We start from the raw sequence: 18,467 nt of genomic DNA on the forward strand, positions 1-18,467 counted from the left end.
TCCGTGTGCACCTACAGCATGGGTGGCTCCCTGGAACCCACCGGCGGTACACAAAAATATCCCATTGCATTGCCCAACACAGCTGAGGTAACGTCAGCTGTAATGCAGGTGGGCTAAAAATTAATTTGATTACACTGTAGGCGAGGGCCCACAAAAATTGCTGTATCAACAGTACTAATGTACATCCCAAAAATTGGCCATGGCCAGCCAAGAGGGCAGGTGAAACCCATTAATCGCTTTGGTTAATGTGGCTTAAGTGGTAACTAGGCCTGGAGGCAGCCCAGTGTAACGAAAAATTGGTTCAAGTTAAAGTTCCAACGCTTTTAAGCGCATTGAAACTTATAAAAATTGTTCAGAAAAATTATTTGAGTGAGCCTTGTGGCCCTAAGAAAAATTGCCCGTTCAGCATGATTACGTGAGGTTTCAGGAGGAGGGGCAGGAGGAGGAGGAGGAATATTAGACACAGATTGATGAAGCAGAAATGTCCCCGTTTTGGATGGTGAGAGAGAACGTAGCTTCCATCCGCGGGTGCAGCCTACGTATTGCTTACGTATCGCTGCTGTCCGCTGGTGGAGAACAGAAGTCTGGCGAAATCCAGCCTTTGTTCATCTTGATGAGTGTTAGCCTGTCGGCACTGTTGGTTGACAAGCGGCTACGCTTATCTGTGATGATTCCCCCAGCCGCACTAAACACCCTCTCCGACAAGACGCTAGCCGCAGGACAAGCAAGCACCTCCAGGGCATACAGCGCTAGTTCAGGCCACGTGTCCAGCTTCGACACCCAGTAGTTGTAGGGGGCAGAGGCGTCACCAAGGATTGTCGTGCGATCCGCTACGTACTCCCTCACCATCCTTTTACAGTGCTCCCGCCGACTCAGCCGTGACTGGGGAGCGGTGACACAGTCTTGGTGGGGAGCCATAAAGCTGGCCAGGCCCTTAAAGACTGTTGCACTGCCTGGGATGTACATGCTGCTCGATCTACGCACATCCCCTGCTACCTTGCCCTCGGTACTGCGCCTTCTGCCACTAGCGCTGTCGGCTGGGAATTTTACCATCAGCTTGTCCGCAAGGGTCCTGTGGTATAGCAACACTCTCGAACCCCTTTCCTCTTCGGGAATCAGAGTGGGCAGGTTCTCCTTATACCGTGGATCGAGCAGTGTGTACACCCAGTAATCCGTCGTGGCCAGAATGCGTGCAACGCGAGGGTCACGAGAAAGGCATCCTAACATGAAGTCAGCCATGTGTGCCAGGGTACCTGTACGCAACACATGGCTGTCTTCACTAGGAAGATCACTTTCAGGATCCTCCTCCTCCTCCTCCTCCTCCTCCTCCTCAGGCCATACACGCTGAAAGGATGACAGGCAATCAGCCGGTGTACCGTCAGCAGCGGCCCAAGCTGTTTCTTCCCCCTCCTCCTCATCCTCCTCATGCTCCTCCTCCTCCTCCTGTACGCGCTGAGAAATAGACAGGAGGGTGCCCTGACTATCCAGCGGCATACTGTCTTCCCCCGCCCCCGTTTCCGAGCGCAAAGCAGCTGACTTTATGGTTTGCAGGGAATTTCTCAAGATGTATAGCAGAGGAATGGTGACGCTAATGTTTGTAGCATCGCCGCTCACCACCTGGGTAGACTCCTCAAAATTACCAAGGACATGGCAGATGTCTGCCAACCAGGCCCACTCTTCTGAAAGGAATTGAGGAGGCTGACTCCCACTGCGCCGCCCATGTTGGAGTTGGTATTCGACTATAGCTCTACGTTGTTCATAGAGCCTGGCCAACATGTGGAGCGTAGAGTTCCACCGTGTGGGCACGTCGCACAGCAGTCGGTGCACTGGCAGCTTAAAGTGATGTTGCAGGGTGCGCAGGGTGGCAGCGTCCGTGTGGGACTTGCGGAAATGTGCGCAGAGCCGGCGCGCCTTTACGAGCAGGTCTGACAAGCGTGGGTAGCTTTTCAGAAAGCGCTGAACCACCAAATTAAAGACGTGGGCCAGGCATAGCACGTGCGTGAGGCTGCCGAGCTGCAGAGCCGCCACCAGGTTACGGCCGTTGTCACACACGACCATGCCCAGTTGGAGGCTCAGCGGCGCAAGCCAGCGGTCGGTCTGCTGTGTCAGACCCTGCAGCAGTTCGTGGGCCGTGTGCCTCTTATCGCCTAAGCTGAGTAGTTTCAGCACGGCCTGCTGACGCTTGCCCACCGCTGTGCTGCCACACCGCGCGACACCGACTGCTGGCGACATGCTGCTGCTAACACATCTTGATTGCGAGACAGAGGAGGAGGAGGAGGAGGAGGAGGGTGCTTTAGTGGAGGAAGCATACACCTCCGCAGATACCACCACCGAGCTGGGGCCCGCAATTCTGGGGGTGGGTAGGACATGAGCGGTCCCAGGCTCTGACTCTGTCCCAGCCTCCACTAAATTCACCCAATGTGCCGTCAGGGAGATGTAGTGGCCCTGCCCGCCTGTGCTTGTCCACGTGTCCGTAGTTAAGTGGACCGTGGCAGTAACCGCGTTGGTGAGGGCGCGTACAATGTTGCGGGAGACGTGGTCGTGCAGGGCTGGGACGGCACATCGGGAAAAGTAGTGGCGACTGGGAACTGAGTAGCGCGGGGCCGCCGCCTCCATGATACTTTTGAAGGACTCCGTTTCCACAACCCTATACGGCAGCATCTCAAGGCTGATGAATTTTGCTATGCGGACGGTTAACGTTTGAGCGTGCGGGTGCGTGGCGGCGTACTTGCGCTTGCACTCCAACAGTTGCGCAAGCGACGGCTGGACGGTGCGCTGAACTACACTGCTGGATGGGGCCGAGGACAGCGGAGGTGAGGGTGTGGGTGCAGGCCAGGAGACGGTAGTGCCTGTGTCCTGAGAGGGGGGTTGCATCTCAGTGGCAGGTTGGGGCACAGGGGGAGAGGTAGGGGTGCAAACCGGAGGCGCTGAACGGCCTTCGTCCCACCTTGCGGGGTGCTTGGCCATCATATGTCTGCGCATGGTGGTGGTGGTGAGGCTGTTGGTGTTGGCTCCCCGGCTGAGCTTTGCGCGACAAAGGTTGCACACCACTGTTCGTCGGTCGTCAGGCGTCTGTGAAAAACTGCCAGACCTTAGAGCACCTCGGCCTCTGCAGGGTGGCATGGCGCGAGGGGGCGCTTTGGGAAACACTTGGTGGATTTTTCGGTCTGGCCCTGCCTCTACCCCTGGCCACCGCACTGCCTCTTGCAACCTGCCCTGCTGATGCCCTTGACTCCACCTCTGAAGACCTGTCCTCCTGAGTAAGCGTTGCACACCAGGTGGGGTCAGTCACCTCATCGTCCTGCTGCTCTTCCTCCGAATCCTCTGTGCGCTGCTCCCTCGGACTTACTGCCCTTACTACTACCTCACTGCAAGACAACTGTGTCTGATCGTCATCGTCCTCCTCGCCCACAGAAAGTTGTTGAGACAGTTGGCGGAAGTCCCCAGCCTCTTCCCCCGGACCCCGGGAACTTTCGAATGGTTGGGCATCAGTGACGATAAACTCCTCTGGTGGGAGAGGAACCGCTGCTGCCCAATCTAAGCAGGGGCCCGAGAACAGTTCCTGGGAGTGTTCCCGCTCCTGAGCAGGTGTTATTGTAGTGGAGTGAGGAGACTGGGAGGAAGGAGGAGCAGCAGACAGAGGATTCGGATTGGCAGCAGTGGACGGCGCAGAACTGCGGGTAGACGATAGGTTGCTCGAAGCACTTTCTGCCATCCAGGACAGGACCTGCTCACACTGCTCATTTTCTAATAACCGTCTCCCGCGTGGACCCATTAATTGTGCGATGAATGTGGGGACACCAGAAACGTGCCTCTCTCCTAATCGCGCAGCAGTCGGCTGCGACACACCTGGATCAGGAGCTTGGCCTGTGCCCACACCCTGACTTGGCCCTCCGCAACCTCGGCCGCGTCCACGTCCTCTAGACCTACCCCTACCCCTCAGCATGCTGTATTACCAGTGATTTGATTTCACAGGCAGCTAATAAATTGGCGCAAGACTGCAGGCCAAATATAATTTTTTCCCTTTTTTGAAAACGAAAGGCCCCACTGCCTCTAGTGAATGAATAATCTAAGTTTAATAACTGTGCTGTTTTCCTGCTAATGTGTCACAGAACGTGAGGGTAGCAGAGTTATTAACTGTGGCAGAGCAGGTATTTTTTTTCCCAATTAAGGAAAGCAAATGGCGAAGCCAGGAGTAAAACGTAGCTGGGTGCGTCTGATTTTTACAGGTTGCACACGCAGCCGACACGTGTCCACCGGCGTTAGGACGGACAGAGGCAGGACAAATAGAATTATTTTCCGTTTTTTTGCACCAAAAGGCAGCACTGCGTATATTCTATGAACATGAGAAGTTTAATAACTGTGCTGTTTTCCTGCTAATGTGTCACAGAACGTGAGGGTAGCAGAGTTATTAACTGTGGCAGAGCAGGTATTTTTTTTCCCAATTAAGGAAAGCAAATGGCAAAGCCAGGAGTAAAACGTAGCTGGGTGCGTCTGATTTTTACAGGTTGCACACGCAGCCGACACGTGTCCACCGGCGTTAGGACGGACAGAGGCAGGACAAATAGAATTATTTTCACTTGTTTTTTTGCACCAAAAGGCAGCACTGCGTATATTCTATGAACATGAGAAGTTTAATAACTGTGCTGTTTTCCTGCTAATGTGTCACAGAACGTGAGGGTAGCAGAGTTATTAACTGTGGCAGAGCAGGTATTTTTTTTCCCAATTAAGGAAAGCAAATGGCAAAGCCAGGAGTAAAACGTAGCTGGGTGCGTCTGATTTTTACAGGTTGCACACGCAGCCGACACGTGTCCACCGGCGTTAGGACGGACAGAGGCAGGACAAATAGAATTATTTTCCGGTTTTTTGCACCAAAAGGCAGCACTGCGTATATTCAATGAATAATAACTGTGTTGTGGCCCTGCCTATACAATTCTTTCCCTGCAGTATCAATGGAGGGTGCAATGGTCTGCAGAGGCGATTTTGAGAAGCAAAAAAAAATGCAGCACAGCTAACAGCAGCCTGGACAGTACTGCACACAGATAAATATGGCCCTAGAAAGGACCGTTGAGGTTCTTGAAGGCTACACTCACTCCTAACACTCTCCCTGCCTATCCAACACTTCTGTCCCTAATGCCGGGTGCAACGCTCTGCAGAGCCGATTTTGAGAAGAAAAAAAAATTGCCACTGCTAACAGCAGCCAACACACAGCTATCAGTGGCCCTAATAAGGACCTTTGGGGGGTCTTGAAGCCTACACTAACTACCAATTCTTTCCCTACAGCAGCTCCGGTACAAACAGCACTGTCCCTCATCTAACTCACACGGCATCTGAGGCGAACCGCGGGAGGGGCCGACTTTTATGTTCGGGTGACACCTGATCTTCCCAGCCACTCACAGCAGGGGGGTGGTATAGGGCTTGAATGTCACAGGGGGAAGTTGTAATGCCTTCCCTGTCTTTCAATTGGCCAGCAAAGCGCGCTAACGTCTCAGGGAAGGAAGTGAAAGTAACCAGAACACCGCATGGTGTTCGTTACGAATAACGAACATCCCGAACACCCTAATATTCGCACGAATATCAAGCTCGGAAGAACACGTTCACTCATCTCTAATTCTTGTACATAGGAGGCAGTATTATAGTAGTTATAGTCTTGTAAATATGAAGCAGTATTATAGTAGTTATATTCTTGTACATAGAGGGCAGTATTATAGTAGTTATATTCTTGTACATAGGAGGCAGTATTATAGTAGTAATATTCTTGTACATAGGGGCAGTATTATAGTAGTTATATTCTTGTACATATGGGGCAGTATTATAGTAGTTATATTCTTGTACATAGGGGCACTATTATAGTAGTTATATTATTGTACATAGGTGCAGCATTATAGTCTTTATATTCTTGTACATAGGGGGCAGTATTATAGTAGTTATATTCTTGTACATAGGGACAGTATTATAATTGTTATATTCTTGTATATAGGAGGGCAGTATTATAGTAGTTATATTCTTGTACATAGGGGCAGTATTATAGTAGTTATATTCTTGTACATATGGGGCAGTATTATAGTAGTAATATTCTTGTACATAGGGGCAGTATTATAGTAGTTATATTCTTGTACATATGGGGCAGTATTATAGTAGTTATATTCTTGTACATAGGGGCACTATTATAGTAGTTATATTATTGTACATAGGTGCAGCATTATAGTCGTTATATTCTTGTACATAGGGGGCAGTATTATAGTAGTTATATTCTTGTACATAGGGACAGTATTATAATTGTTATATTCTTCTATATAGGAGGGCAGTATTATAATAGTTTTATTCTTGTACATAGGGGGTAGTATTCTAGTAGTTATATTCTTGCACACAGGGAGCAGTATTATAGTACTTATATTCTTGTACATAGGGGGTAGTATTCTAGTAGTTATATTCTTGCACACAGGAGGCAGTATTATAGTATTTTTATTCTTGTACATAGGGGGCAGTATTCTAGTAGTTATATTCTTTTACATAGGGGCACTATTCTAGTAGTTAAATTATTGGACATAGGTGCAGCATTATAGTAGTTATATTCTTGTACATAGGGGGCAGTATTATAGTAGTTATATTCTTGTACATAGGAGGACAGTATTATAATTGTTATATTCTTGTATATAGGGGGCAGTATTATAGTAGTTTTATTCTTGTACATAGGGGGTAGTATTCTAGTAGTTATATTCTTGCACACAGGGAGCAGTATTATAGTAGATGTATTTTTCTATAGGCTTCCAGAATATTTCCCAGACACAGTTTATTATTAACCCCTTCCCGCCCCTTGATGTAAGGGTACGTGATGGCAGGCAGGTACTTCCCGCAAAATGATGTACCCTTGAATGTAGCGATAGAGAAAAAAAAGATTTCCAGAAAAGGGTTTTTTATTGCAAAAAAGTGGAAAAATCTAAAAAAATATAAGAATTTTGGTATCGTTGTAATCGTACCGGCCCGCAGAGAAAATCTATTATGTCATTTGTGCTGCATGATTACCGCTGTAAAAAAAAAACCAAAAAATCTATGGCAGAATTGATGCGTTTTCTCTCCCTGTTATCATAAAAAAAATTATAAAAGTTTTACGATATAGTCTATGTACCCAAATGTGGCACCGATAAAAACTACAGCTCACCACTCAAAAAACAAGCCCTTATACGGCCACGTCGACGGAAAAATAAAAAAGTTATGGCTTTTGAAAAATGGAGATGAAAATCCTCCAAAAATCGTTGCGTCCTTAAGCCCAAAATAGGCCATGTTCTTAAGAAGTTAACCATTTAATCCATCCACAATTACAATGTCCTCTAATAATATAGGTCATAGTGCTACATGGTTAGTTTGCCTGCATTGGCTCTAGGAACTCACTGCTAGTGTGCACACCATTCACTTCATTTACACCTTTTTGCCACATAGCAGTTCCAAACTCTCTTTCTTGCAGCTCATTCCACCTTCAGCCCCCAATCATCAGGCCCTTGCTTGTGCTGCTCCTCAGTGCAGGGACAGTGCTGCTTAAGCTGCTCTTCTTGCAGCGGCCTCCGCCAATTGTCTGCTCTGTTGGGCTGGCGCTTTGTCTCTCCAGGTTGAATGCAGCTGCTTTGTCCTCTCTAGACGTGTCTGATTCTCTTGACACGGCAACTATTCTTTATATATGGAACATTCTCAGTAGTTCACAAGGGCAGTTGGAGTAGCCCTGCATTATTCCTTATCCTAGGGATAAGGATATCCACATGATTTTAAAAGGAAGATTTCCAGCTTAGCAGCCAGTGCCGGCAGCCATGATTTATCTTGCTCCTCCTCTTATCTAGTAAGATGTGAAAGGCTGAGGAGGAGAAACACAGCTCTAAAGCCATCTGTACTCACTTTCAAGTTCTCTCTCACACTGTATCATAGTCTGCACTGACGTGGTCTTCTTATTTGTAGGTCTTACTGACTAGCTGACTCTTGGCTGTGACTTGCAGCTTCTAGGATGGATTCATTATTCAAATGTGTGGGGAAATAGAAAAAACACAAACAATAGTACCACATACTATCAGGGTAGGAGTCTTGGAGTAAATGATCTCTAGGAGTAAGTCATTTCAGTGGCCTTCAGATATTGTAAATAGAGGTGAGCGAGCACCAAAATGCTCGGGTGCTCGTTACTCGAGACGAATTTTTCGCGATGCTCGAGGGTTCGTTTCGAGTAACGAACCCCATTGAAGTCAATGGGCGACCCGAGCATTTTTGTATATCGCCGATGCTCGCTAAGGTTTTCATTTGTGAAAATCGGGGCAATTCAATAAAGTGATGGGAACGACACAGAAACGGATAGGGCAGGCGAGGGGCTACATGTTGGGCTGCATATGAAGTTCCCAGGTCCAACTATTAAGCCACAATAGCAGCAAGATTGCCCCCCCCCAACAACTTTTACATCTTGAAAAAGCCCTCATTAGCAATGCATACCTTAGCTAAGCACCACACTACCTTCAACAAAGCACAATCACTGCCTGTATGACACTCCGCTGCCACTTCTCCTGGGTTACATGCTGCCCAACCCCCCCCCCCCCCGACCCAGTGTCCACGGCGCACACCAAACTATCCCTGCCCAGCCTTCAGCTGCCCTCATGCCATGCCACCCTCATGTCTATTTATAAGTGCGTCTGCCACAGGAAAAGCAGGCACACACTGCAGAGGGTTGGCACGGCCAGGCAGCGACCCTCTTTAAAAGGGGCGGGGCAATAGCCCACAATGCTGTACAGAAGCAATGAGAAATCCAATCCTGTGCCACCTCCATCTGGAGCTGCACACGTGGGCATAGCAGTGGGGAACCTATGTGCCACACACTATTCATTCTGTCAAGGTGTCTGCATGCCCCAGTCAGACCGCGTTTTTTTATATATAGTCACAGGCAGGTACAACTCCGCAATGGGAATTCCGTGTGCACCCACAGCATGGGTGGCTCCCTGGAACCCACCGGCGGTACATAAATATATCCCATTGCAGTGCCCATCACAGCTGATGTAATGTCGTGCTTAATGCAGGTGGGCTTCGGCCCACACTGCATACCCCAGTCAGACTTGGGTTCTTTAGAAGTGGAAAGAGATGCATTAACAACTCCCTGTGGACCCACAGCATGGGTGGGTGCCAGGAAGCCACCGGCGGTACATAAATATATCCCATTGCAGTGCCCATCACAGCTGATGTAATGTCGTGCTTAATGCAGGTGGGCTTCGGCCCACACTGCATACCCCAGTCAGACTGGGGTTCTTTAGAAGTGGAAACAGATGCATTTACAACTCCCTGTGGACCCACAGCATGGGTGGGTGCCAGGAAGCCACCGGCGGTACATAAATATATCCCATTGCATTGCCCATCACAGCTGAGGTAGTAATGTCATGTTTAATGCAGGTGGGCTTCGGCCGACACTGCATGCCCCAGTCAGACTGGGGTTCTTTAGAAGTGGAAACAGATGCATTTACAACTCCCTGTGGACCCACAGCATGGATGGGTGCCAGGAAGCCACCGGCGGTACATAAATATATCCCATTGCATTGCCCATCACAGCTGAGGTAGTAATGTCATGTTTAATGCAGGTGGGCTTCGGCCCACACTGCATGCCCCAGTCAGACTGGGGTTCTTTAGAAGTGGAAACAGATGCATTTACAACTCCCTGTGGACCCACAGCATGGGTGGCTCCCTGGAACCCACCGGCGGTACATAAAAATATCCCATTGCAGTGCCCAACACAGCTGATGTTACGTCAGCTGTAATGCAGGTGGGCTAAAAATTCATTTGATTACACTGTAGGCGAGGGCCCACAAAAATTGCTGTATCAACAATACTAATGTACATCAGAAAAATTGCCCATGCCCAACCAAGAGGGCAGGTGAAACCCATTAATCGCTTTGGTTAATGTGGCTTAATTGGTAACTAGGCCAGGAGGCAGCACAGTTAAAATAAAAATTGTTGAAAGTTTCAACGCTTTAATGAGCATTGAAACGTATAAAAATTGTTTACAAAAATTATATGACTGAGCCTTGTGGGCCTAAGAAAAATTGCCCGTTCGGCGTGATTATGTGAGGTTTCAGGAGGAGGAGCAGGAGGAGGAGGAGGAATATTATGCACAGATTGATGAAGCGAAAAGGTCCCCGCTTTTGATGGGGATACAGAACGATGCTTCCATCCGCGGGTGCGGCCTACGTATTGCTTAGGTATCGCTGCTGTCCGCTGGTGGAGAAGAGAAGTCTGGGGAAATCCAGGCTTTGTTCATCTTGATGAGTGTTAGCCTGTCGGCACTGTCGGTTGACAGGCGGGTACGCTTATCTGTGATGATTCCCCCAGCCGCACTAAACACCCTCTCTGACAAGACGCTAGCCGCAGGACAAGCAAGCACCTCCAGGGCATACAGCGCGAGTTCAGGCCACGTGTCCAGCTTCGACACCCAGTAGTTGTAGGGGGCAGAGGCGTCACGGAGGACGGTCGTGCGATCGGCTACGTATTCCCTCACCATCCTTTTACAGTGCTACCGCCGACTCAGCCGTGACTGGGGAGCGGTGACACAGTCTTGCTTGGGAGCCATAAAGCAGTCAAGGGCCTTAAAGAGTGTTGCCCTGCCTGTGCTGTACATGCTGCCTGATCTCCGCGCCTCCCCTGCTACCTGGCCCTCGGAACTGCGCCTTCGGCCACTAGCGCAGTCATATGGGAATTTTACCATCAGTTTGTCCGCCAGGGTCCTGTGGTATAGCAACACTCTCGAACCCCTTTCCTCTTCGGGTATGAGAGTGGAAAGGTTCTCCTTATACCGTGGGTCGAGCAGTGTGTACACCCAGTAATCCGTAGTGGCCAGAATGCGTGTAACGCGAGGGTCACGAGAAAGGCATCCTAACATGAAGTCAGCCATGTGTGCCAGGGTACCTCTACGCAACACATGACTGTCCTCACTAGGAAGATCACTTTCAGGATCCTCCTCCTCCTCCTCCTCCTCAGGCCATCCACGCTGAAAGGATGACAGGCCAGCAGCATGTGTACCCTCACCAGTGGGCCAAGCTGTCTCTTCCCCCTCCTCCTCTTCTTCCCCCTCCTCCTCCTCACTGCGCTGAGATTTAGACAGGAGGGTGCTCTGACTATCCAGCGACATACTGTCTTCCCCCGGCTCTGTTTCCGAGCGCAAAGCGTCTGCCTTTATGCTTTGCAGGCAACTTCTCAACAGGCATAGCAGAGGAATGGTGACGCTAATGATTGCAGCATCCCCGCTCACCACCTGGGTAGACTCCTCAAACTTTCCAAGGACCTGGCAGATGTCTGCCAACCAGGACCACTCTTCTGTAAATAATTGAGGAGGCTGACTCCCACTGCGCCGCCCATGTTGGAGTTGGTATTCCACTATAGCTCTACGCTGCTCATAGAGCCTGGCCAACAGTGTGGGACTTGCAGAAATGTGCGCAGAGCCGGCGCACCTTTCCGAGCAGGTCTGACAAGCGTGGGTAGCTTTTCAGAAAGCGCTGAACCACCAAATTAAAGACGTGGGCCAGGCATGGCACGTGCGTAAGGCTGCCGAGCTGCAGAGCCGCCCCAGGTTACGGCCGTTGTCACACACGACCATGCCCGGTTGGAGGCTCAGCGGCGCAAGCCAGCGGTCGGTCTGCTCTGTCAGACCCTGCAGCAGTTCGTGGGCCGTGTGCCTCTTATCTCCTAAGCTGAGTAGTTTCAGCACGGCCTGCTGACGCTTGCCCACCGCTGTGCTGCCACGACGCGCGACACCGACTGCTGGCGTCGTGCTGCTGCTGACACATCTTGATTGCGAGACAGAGGTTGCGTTGGAGGAGGAGGAGGAGGAGGGTGGTTTACTGGAGGAAGCATACACCGCTGCAGATACCACCACCGAGCTGGGGCCCGCAATTCTGGGGGTGGGTAGGACGTGAGCGGTCCCAGGCTCTGACTCTGTCCCAGCCTCCACTAAATTCACCCAATGTGCCGTCAGGGAGATATAGTGGGGACGGCACATCGGGAAAAATAGTGGCGACTGGGAACTGAGTAGCGCGGGGCCGCCGCCGCCATCATACTTTACGGCAGCATCTCCAGGCTGATAAATTTGGCTACGTGCACATTTAACGCTTGAGCGTGCGGGTGCGCGGCGGCGTACTTGCGCTTGCGCTCAAACACTTGCGCTAGCGACGGCTGGACGGTGCGCTGAGAGACATTGGTGGATGGGGCCGAGGACAGCGGAGGTGAGGGTGTGGGTGCAGGCCAGGAGACGGTAGTGCCTGTGTCCTCAGAGCGGGGTTGGATCTCAGTGGCAGGTTGGGGCACAGGGGGAGAGGCAGCGGTGCAAACCGGAGGCGGTGAACAGCCTTCGTCCCACCTTGTGGGGTGCTTGGCCATCATATGTCTGCGCATGCTGGTGGTGGTTAGGCTGGTGGTGGTGGCTCCCCGGCTGATCTTGGCGCGACAAAGGTTGCACACCACTGTTCGTCGGTCGTCTGCACTCTGTGAAAAACTGCCAGACGTTTGAGCACCTCGGCCTCTGCAGGGTGGCATGGCGCGAGGGGGCGCTTTGGGAAACAGTTGGTGGATTATTCGGTCTTGCCCTGCCTTTACCCCTGGCCACCGCACTGCCTCTTGCAACCTGCCCTGCTGCTGCCCTTGCCTCCCCCTCTGAAGACCTGTCCTCAGTAGGCGTAGCAAACCAGGTGGGGTCAGTCACCTAATTGTCCTGCTGCTCTTCCTCAGAATCCTCAGTGCGCTCCTCCCTCGGACTTAATGCCCTTACTACTACCTCACTGATAGACAACTGTGTCTCATCGTCATCGGCCTCCTTACCCACTGAAAGCTCTTGAGACAGTTGCCGGATGTCCGCAGCCTCATCCCCCGGACCCCGGGAACTTTCCAATGGTTGGGCATTAGTCAGGATAAACTCCTCTGGTGGGAGAGGAACCACTGCTGCCCAATCTGAGCAGGGGCCCAAGAACAGTTCCTGGGAGTCTGCCCGCTCCTCAGAATGTCTCATTTTCATGGAGTGAGGAGGCTGGGAGGAAGGAGGAGCAGCAGCCAGAGGATTCTGAGTTGCAGCAGTGGACGGCGCAGAACTGTGGGTGGACGATAGGTTGCTGGAAGCACTTTCTGCCATCCACGACAGGACCTGCTCACACTGCTCATTTTCTAATAAAGGTCTACCGCGTGGACCCATTAAATGTGCTATGAATGTGGGGATGCCAGAAACGTGCCTCTCTCCTAATCCCGCAGCAGTCGGCTGCGATACACCTGGATCAGGAGCTCGGCCTGTGCCCACACCCGGACTAGGGCCTCCGCGTCCTCGGCCGCGCCCATGTCCTCTAGGCCTACCCCTACCCCTCTGCATGCTGTATTACCAGTAATGCAGAAACAGAACGCTGTAATTAAATGTGCCGCTTATTGGCCTGTGGTTGGAGGCTGACTTCGCTTACGGAAAGCCAGGAAATAATTTGGCGCACGCCTGCTGTAACACTTAGCTGCCTGCGTATTTATTTGTAGAACTACTACACCCAGCACACACGGACCCAGAACACTGAGCACAGTGACAGGCAGGCCAAATAGATTTTTTACCCAATATTTTTTTGAAAAGGACCACTGCGTATATTCAGTCAATAATATATGTCTTCTCTCCCTGCCTACACAATTCTGTCCCTGGAGTATTACTGCAGGGCGCAATGCTCTGTACGGCCGATATAGCAAAAAAAATAAAATGTGCAACACTGCAAAAAGCTGCCTCCACAGTATTGCACACGGTTAGATGTGGCCCTAAGAAGGACCGTTGGGGTTCTTGAAGCCTACACTAACTCCTAACACTCTCCCTATAGCAGTTCCGGCACCAACAGCACTGTCCCTCAGCTATGTCACAACGCATCTGAGGCGAGCCGCGGGAGGGGCCGATTTTTATACTCGGGTGACACCTGATCTCGCCTGCCACTCACTGCAGGAGGGTGGTATAGGGCTTGAACGTCGCAGGGGGAAGTTGTAATGCCTTCCCTGTCTTTCTATTGGCCAGAAAAGCGCGCTAACGTCTCAGAGATGAAAGTGAAAGTAACTCGAACATCGCGTGGTACTCGTCACGAGTAACGAGCATCTCGAACACGCTAATACTCGAACGAGTATCAAGCTCGGACGAGTACGTTCGCTCATCTCTAATTGTAAACAATCTTGTGTAACACATATAACAGTCTGTGCTCAGTGGCGTAGCTGTAGGGGTCGCAGTCGTTGCAAATGTGGCCAATCCCTAGAACCTTGGTGAACCATCCCCCCCCCCCCCTTTGCCATATGAGGCTCACTGCATGCTGTTTAATGAAGAACTTAGAAGTCTTGGATGTGACACATGACAGCGTCTGCATCTTTAGCATTCTACTAGAGCAGAAAGAGAACTTTGGAGGCACAGTGGTGTCTTAATACTAATTTGGTGGCAAACTGATTATTACTTTGGAAGCACAGTAGACTTATTACTACATTTAAAGGACAATAGGAACTCATTACACTTGGAGGCACAGGAGTTGTTTTGCTACTCAGGGATTCCAAAGGATGTATTAGTATTTTGAGGTTACATAGGGCTCACTTCTATCTGGTGGGCATAAATAAGAGTTGTTACTACTTTAGGATCAGAGCTCAAAACTACTTTGAGGTTTCACAGGGCTGAGTATTACTTTGGGAGCACAATTGGGCTAATTACAACTTGTTGTGGCACAGAGGGCTTGAAATTACTTGGGGGCACATACCTAATGACTAATCTATAGCCACAGAGGACAGTCTTTACTGCATTTTGAGCACAGAATGCTCATTATGTCTTTTGGGGCAGGTGAAGTTGCTTTGAGGGTACAGAGCTCACATTGCTACTTCAGGTGCACAATCAAACTTAATTCATTCATTGAAGGGCTCATAGGGGTCATTCATACCTTGGGTACCTGCAGACTCATTTTTTGGATAATATTAGACTTAATATTACGTTGAGGCATAATGCAAGCTCATTACTACTTTGGGGAACAGTGGGGTCTCAATATTACTTTCAGGGTGCTTCTGAAGGCACAATAGAGGCTCCTTACTATTTTTTAATACTGGAGGGTTCCTTTGTAAGTGTCACACAGAAGACGAAATTACTACTTTGGGGACATAGTGGAGTGTGATTGTGGCATGTAATTAATACTTTAGAAGCACAATTGGAGATCAATATTACCTTTAGGGGTGCAGATGGCTCATTACTACTTTGGGAGCACAGAGGACTCCATACTACATTGCAGACTCCTTACTAGTCACAAAATGCAGAAAACTGATTACTTTTGAAGCGAAGGGGACTCTTTTGTAGTGAAGATTACTACTTTGGAAGCACATTATTTTATTGGGATGCAGTGAGCTAGTTACTACTTTTTAGGCACAAATGGGGATCATTACCACAATAAGGACTCAAGGTCAGTTCCTTACTATTTTGGGGGCAAAGATGATTCATTACTATTTTTGGGGTGCAGAGGGCTCATTAATATTTTGGGGACACAAAGCTTATTATTCGGGTGCAAAGGGTTCATTACTGTTTCAGTGGAATAGGGCCCATTTCTACTTTGGGGACATAGAGGAGTCATTACTACTTTTGGGGCACAGAAGGCTCATTGTTTACTTTGGGGCAGAAAAGGATCTCAATACTACTTTGGGGACACAAAGCACTCAATAATACTTTAGAGGCACAATGAGAACTCAGTACTACCTTGGGGTGAAAGAGGGCTCATTATTATTTTGGGAAGACAAAAGACTCAATAATCCTTTGGAGGCACAGTGAGAACTCAATACAATGATCCGTCACTATATCGTGGTTCAATGATTGCGGCTTCAGTGCATCGTGGATTTTAGATAGACCATGTATGCTTTCTGTTTTCGCAGAGTTCTTTTGCTATATCGTGGAATTTTGCGGTGCATACAGGAAATACAGGACGCCACTAGCGCTTGCCAATGCGAGATTGTACATGGCACACTATTGGCTGATGGAATGTGTTCTGTATTGGGTGCTGATTGGCTCACTGATCGTAGCATCAGTCTGTTTGTTCACTTTTGTGATCGTTAGGCAGTTCACCCCACAGATTGATTTGTGTAAATATAACGCCGCTACTTTGTCGATTTTCACATATCGCAGGGGTCTCTGGAACGTAAGACGAGGAATCACTGTACTACCTTTGGGGCACAATGATTCCTCATTATTACTTTTAGGGAAACCATGTGGACTAGGTTTGAGGCAGAAGAGGGGTATCATTTATACTTTTCGGACACTATTGGGACTCATTACTACTTTGGCATTACAATGGAGGTTCATTTGTGGGAGGCACTATTACTATGCAATGAACAATCAGAGGAGCATTGGGGTAGCAACAAGATGGAGTGTTTGTGCTCAGAGATGAGTCATGACTCTAAGAATTTTTCATAGTAGTCTGACATAGAGAAGAAAAGTGAGACATTTATGACTACATCAGAATAAACCTTACCTGTGATCACAGAGGTAATTGCACTGTAAATACAGCTCTAAGTGTAGAACTTATTTGGTGCCTGGGATCTTGTAATACCTTAGAAATACACCTGGCTGTGCATCAATGGTTAACTTATAGGGGTTTCCCAATGTTAGCTGTATTGCTGCAGGAAGCAGACAGCTTCATACACTGCACAATGTATGGAGCTGTCTGTTTCCTGCAGCAAAACAGCTAGAAGTAGGACAACCCCTTGAAAAGATCCACCGAAACAGCCCATAGATACTGAGAGGACTTTGTGGTAGCCATAAAGAGACGTTGCACAGGTGGGGTAGCTAGTTGAACTTTTGCACCAGAGCCTATAAGCTTTTAGCTATACTGCTGTGTGTGCTTGGTATAAATGCCATAGAAGCACATTTTTTAATGTGCAGCAGAACAGAATTTGTCATTTGGAACAGTTCAATGTGATAACGCAATGCATCATGGGTGGTTACACATTTCATGCTACATATGAGGGGCGCACCTGAGCCGCTGCTTCATCTGTGTTGCCGTTATACTTTATTACAAAGCACATTTGAGAAGATGACAAAAGTGATGGAAGTTTCTACAGTTCTTCTAAGGGGATGGACTTACTAGTCAGTTACAGCGCTATATGCACAAATACAAATTACCACTCTACCTTACATCTCCTCATTAATTACAGGGGCTCATATAATATAATCAAAATATCTGCTAAGAACCCCCATTATTAGGAGATCATAAGAAACGGCAGTTATGTGATGTAAAGCTACATATAAGTATTGACAGATCTATCCCAGCACTGAGAGGAACCAGCAGGAACTGTTCAATCTGCCTGCATTGCCCCTACAGGAGAAATGAAGTATTACAAGCTTCTCATTATAATTGATGTCCCAACATACATGTACATTAGTTGTGTGTGGGGTTTCAAAAGAACACCCTAGGAAATAACTATTATCCTGGCTGTTTAGGTATTTAAATTGTCAGATAGAGGGAGGGCTTTATTGAATAGCTGACTGCGATGAGAGTGCTTTGCGGTTGTCATAGCTACCTGAGACCTATTGAAGTCTAGTGGCCTGCCATTGATTTCAGCCTATTAACCTTGCCAGTGGCATATTAAGTGTACTGAATTATTGCAGTATAGTGTACAAGGGATCAGACAATTGCAAGTTCAAGTCCTCTAATGGGTCTCAAAAAGTAAATGAAATAAATATTTTTTTTTATTATTACAAAACAAATTAAAAGTTTAAGAAACTATCCCTTTTGCCATTTTCCCACAAAAAAAGTCCAAATGAAAAACATAAACTTAATTGGTATAGCAGTGTCTGTATAAGTCAAAGCTCCTAAAATGATATGCTATGTAAGCTGCACAGTGATTGGCACACAATGTCAGAGCTGGGCTTCTTTATTTCCATTTGTCAATTCTAACAATATAAAACTTAGGAAATAAAAAAAGTTAGTATTCTTCAAAATCCCTGTCTGTCTAGTTAGTGTAAAAACATTTACAAGTGCTACATGAGTACATAGATAATAGAAAAGCTTACCTGCTCCTCTTCTGTGCTGGACTGTGACTACCTCGGGATGGGACAGGGTTTATATAGGATCCTGGATCACTACTGGAGCCAATTTACATGCTTAAAAAAGTAAGCACACCCAGTGATCCGCCCTTCACCATTACGTAAATCACATTCAGGTTAGTGTGTGTAGACTGGCAGTGAACCAACACAAAGAGTTATAGCAAGTATGGAAATAGGAGATGGTACAATGTCTGTACAGCGCCACATATAAGAGGGCAGCTCTCCTACAAGCCACTGTCCGAACCTATAACAGATTATCCTACCTTCCCTAGAATGCTTTGTCTTTGGCGCATATTCCTAGTTACAGGGCCTGTTAAAAGCTTGAACACTGACTTGTAGGAAAGCTACTTTCTACTATTTGGTGCTGTAGAGCCATTATACCATCCGCCATATGCATACCAAA

At 48.5% G+C, this 18,467-nt stretch overlaps 1 long non-coding RNA gene across 1 annotated transcript in view; it reads right to left on the minus strand.

Moving 5' to 3' along the window:
• Positions 1 to 18,067, minus strand: part of LOC136609086 (uncharacterized) — a 31,681-nt gene extending 13,614 nt beyond the window's left edge. The window contains exon 1 of the long non-coding RNA XR_010790039.1: positions 18,032 to 18,067. This is a non-coding gene — a long non-coding RNA (uncharacterized lncRNA). The remainder of the gene's footprint in view (positions 1 to 18,031) is intronic.
• Positions 18,068 to 18,467: the final 400 nt, after the last annotated feature.

The sequence above is a fragment of the Eleutherodactylus coqui genome, chromosome 1 (genome assembly GCF_035609145.1).
Source record: "Eleutherodactylus coqui strain aEleCoq1 chromosome 1, aEleCoq1.hap1, whole genome shotgun sequence".
Lineage (NCBI taxonomy): Eukaryota > Metazoa > Chordata > Amphibia > Anura > Eleutherodactylidae > Eleutherodactylus > Eleutherodactylus coqui.